At 34.5% G+C, this 4118-nt stretch overlaps 1 pseudogene; it reads right to left on the bottom strand.

Moving 5' to 3' along the window:
- Nucleotides 1-300: 300 nt before the first annotated feature.
- Nucleotides 301-3852, bottom strand: LOC129300553 (leucine aminopeptidase 2, chloroplastic-like; annotated as a pseudogene).
- Nucleotides 3853-4118: the final 266 nt, after the last annotated feature.

Here is a 4118-nt window from a genome sequence, read left to right as displayed (position 1 = left end):
TATACATCTAACAAGTTTTAATCTTATTCTAAATGAAATTAAAAAAAATGTTTAATAGGGGCACTATATGCTTGTAAACAATACGACAAAAATATTCCCAATCAGCATATGTTTATCAAAACAGTGTATGCACGTCTCGAGAGTCAAGTCAAATTCCATTTGAAGACTGACAATCGACCACATATTCATCAAATTATCAAATTCTACAAAAGTAAGACTAATCAGAGCAGGAAATCAGATCTGTTAAGAATTATGTGAATATTAGAAATGTGTGCATGGCCATATAAATAATTGAAGTACCTTTTCACAACCTTGTTTACAAGCATATACCAGAGCATCTGCCAGGGTAAGCCTACCCTCAGCATCTGTGTTGTTAACCTACAAGAGGTTTAAGCCAATGCCAAATGTAACTTCAGATGCTAATAAAAAATCATAAAAGTCGAGTAAGACATGTCATATTTTGTAGCTCTCAGTAAGCCAAATTCAAATTCAATGATCTTCAGTAGCTAACCACTTGTAAAGTTTTGTGACAATGCATTAGGTTCAGACATTTTAGCTCTGCTGTGCAGGACTGATGTTCTTGAAATAATTCCAAAAGTTGAAAGGAAAACGAAAGGAAAAATAATTAATGCATCTCTCTTTCAATTCTAGCTTAAAAAAAAAAAAAAAGTCTAGTAACAATGCCCTGATCCAATGAAATCAAAATTCTAAGCACATCTTAATTTATCTTAACGATAAAATATTCAGTGTAGAGCAGTTCTTTGAATGGTGTGTCCATAAAAGCTATAAATTGAACTGAACTATTTTTAGCAACAAATCCATCAATGAACATAAGTAAATAACCAAGTAAAACAAAACCACATCATAAGACTTGAGTTTTCATCCCAAAACCTGTCATACAAATTAAAGACTTGTCATACAAATCTAAATACGTATTATATATTTCTTATAACAAAATGAACATCGTAAACTAATCAAGACCCACCTATTGCTATGTGCCACATCCTATAGATTGAAACATATATATTTGAAAGAAAAAAAAAAGCCTATTCACCTCTATAGTCTTTCCATTTGAAGCTGTGACAATGTCTCCAGGTCGCATTCTGTTCCACTTATCATATTCTCACAAGCTGCAACAATAAAATGAACCTGAAATGCAAAACTTTGAACTTTCAATATAATATGCTACATGCAGAAACCAAATTCAATAGATAATTTAATATTTGAAAATTAGATACAATTTTTTTTATCCCCAAAAAGTTGAAACCATTATTTGCCACATCTTGCTTACCTAACAACCAAAGGCTTACATTGAAAGATAGAAGGTAAACTACATCCTAATCAATCAACTAGTACATGTCATTCTATGCAAAGGACAAAGTTATGACTCATGAAAAATGATCAATGGCTCACCTCCACTCCAAGAGGCTTGATTTGACCAAGCGCTTTTGCAGCACCTAAAACTGCAGCTGAACCGCCCATGTCAAAATTTCATGAGCTCAATTAAACCGCTGGTCCAGTTTTGATGTTGTAGCACCACTGGTTACATGCAGATACATTATAAAAAAATAATAATAATACAAATGTCCTTTATATCCAAAGTTCAAAACTACAAAGTAAAAAATAAATTACCATCAAAAAGTTTTGAAGTAGTCATGGTGTACAAAAACAAAAATTAAATCGAAACTACAAAGGCAATTTGTATATAGAAAAAAGACCCAAAAAAAAAGTAATCTACTTTGTAGCTCATGGCAAACAATATTGACCAAAGAAAAAAAAAAGGACAGTCTTAGGTCGTATCATTTCAACCAATAACAAAAGTTATAATATCATCACCCATTACATAAAAGAAATACAAGCGCATATGGGAAACTTCAGTTTGGAATCATCACTCATTCTAAAATGTGGCTACATTAGAAAGATGCATTTTCTAAAAAGCTCTTATTACCTGTCAAATGTCAAACCTTTTCCAACTAATGCCAACTTGGCATTGACAGGTCCGCTGGGAGGTTTATAACAAAGATGGATAAAATGAGGAGGATTTGCTGACGCTGCAGCAACGCCGAGAAAAGATCCCATTTTCAATTCCTTGCATTGTCAACATTCAATATTTTAGCTGTCAGAACATCACCATATGTCGAAGCAATCTTCGAGGCTTCTTCTGCCAATACCCCTGAGTTAAATAATTCATAAAGGTCAGATCAATTCTGAGAATCAAATAGTAAATCATAAACATATAAGCCAAGCACATGAATGCAAAGAGATTGTAACATTTCAAGACAATATATCTTTTCCAAACACAATAGACACACAAACCTGGTGTGACCACATTGGCTGGAGAGTTTACAAGTTCCTTTCCAAAAATTATTCCAGCAGAAACATCTTCAGCATACTTAAGTTTCTTTTCCAATTCAGGTCCTGCTCGAGACCAAGAATGTCAACTGATCTAAGAGCTGTTTTCTTGGATTCTGACTTGTACCTGTTATCTTCATGTATTCCCAGTGCAGTCCCTAACAAAGTTCAAGTATACATGTCACAGTTAAAATATATCACAGCTCAAACATTGATAGGTAACCAGACAATTACAATTAGACATATACCAAAATATAAAACAAATACCACATGCTATTGCAGAAGCAGTTTTAAGCTTTGATTCCGTAGAAAGTCCTTCAGATGAAGCAAGAACAATGGCAACATCATTTGCTTGAGCAGACTTTGCAGCTGTTGTAACAGCCTCACCAAAACTCTTAAAAGCAGATGTAGTTGAAGCTGACTGTCCAAGTCCAATCAAGCCAACCCTCTTGAATCCAAGTCCCGGTACCCTAAGAACTGTTGATTGGCCAACTTTTCCAGAAAAATCCTCCTCAGAAGAAGCTTCAGCCAATAAACCACCCAGCTTGGAGTCAAGGCACTTCAGAATCAGATTCTTGAACTTTGCGTTCTCATCTTTTACCATGTCTTTCTCCGTAACACCTACTGCAAGTATGTCCCCTTTCCATTCTGTGACATCAATCTCCTTAGCAGTAAAAGAGATCTTCAAGGAATTTCACAAGCAGAAAAAAAACTTCAGAATTACACTATTAAATCACAACAGAAATAAGAGCACATCTCCCTGATTTTATTTCTAATGAAGAACAATAGTCAACCTCAACACGATGGCATTTCTCCATAACCTTCAAACGTATACAAATATTCACATTGAAATGTTAACCACAAAGTAAAAATTCTCAGGTCAACAACTTCTCGCATCAGACAATGCGAAACAAAATTTTGACAGATTGAAGAAAACAAATCAGTCAATCACATATGCAGTCAACGGGACTACCATTGAATTGGAGTGACTGATACAGTGAGTGTAACACTGAAACCCCAAATACAGTAAGATCAGGATCACTCGTGGATTCTAATTTCTAAGCCAATGCGCCAGGTCAGTGCCAATACAAAACAAGGGCAGAAAGAAAACCACAAAATAACTCATTAACAACAACAAAGCAGAGAGATTGTATGTGACCTTGGGGGTTTCGATATTGGAAGGCTGAGTTAGGCCAAGACTGGCACGAACGAAAGTGTGAGCCATGAACCTCCTTGTTGGATAACACAGAGGCCGAACAGGGGAACAAAGGCGCGACGAAGAAGCAGAACTGAGCCTAAAGGAGAGAAACAATGAAGAAGAAGAAAAGGCAGAGGAAGTAGCGAGAAATGAAGCCGCAAACGAAACTACAATGGAAGCCATTTATAATGAACCATCAGAGGAATTCGGATGCGCGTTGGGTTCAAAGATAACAGTAACGTGACGGGTGGCTTGACACCACCAGCATCTTCGGCAGCGGCCTGTGACATTTGGATCGCCGCTTTTTTGCTCTGTGTTGGATATTCCTGGGAAGAATTACAATTAAATCCCAAAAATAAAAATGTGAGATAATGATAATAATTTTTTTAAATTATATAAAGACATTTAATTTTTAAAATATCATAATTTTTTAAAATGTTTAAACATTTTTGTCATTAAAAATTAATATAAATAATTAAATTACTTTTAATTTAAGTGAATTGTGTTAAATTCTTATAATTTTAAAAAAATAAATTTTAAAATAAAATTTATGAATAATAATTGATAT

This window comes from Prosopis cineraria, unplaced genomic scaffold (genome assembly GCF_029017545.1).
Source record: "Prosopis cineraria cultivar Desert tree isolate PC_DT_omini unplaced genomic scaffold, ASM2901754v1 PC1643, whole genome shotgun sequence".
Taxonomy (NCBI): Eukaryota; Viridiplantae; Streptophyta; class Magnoliopsida; order Fabales; family Fabaceae; genus Prosopis; species Prosopis cineraria.
This window is presented reverse-complemented; position numbering and strand designations above follow the sequence as displayed.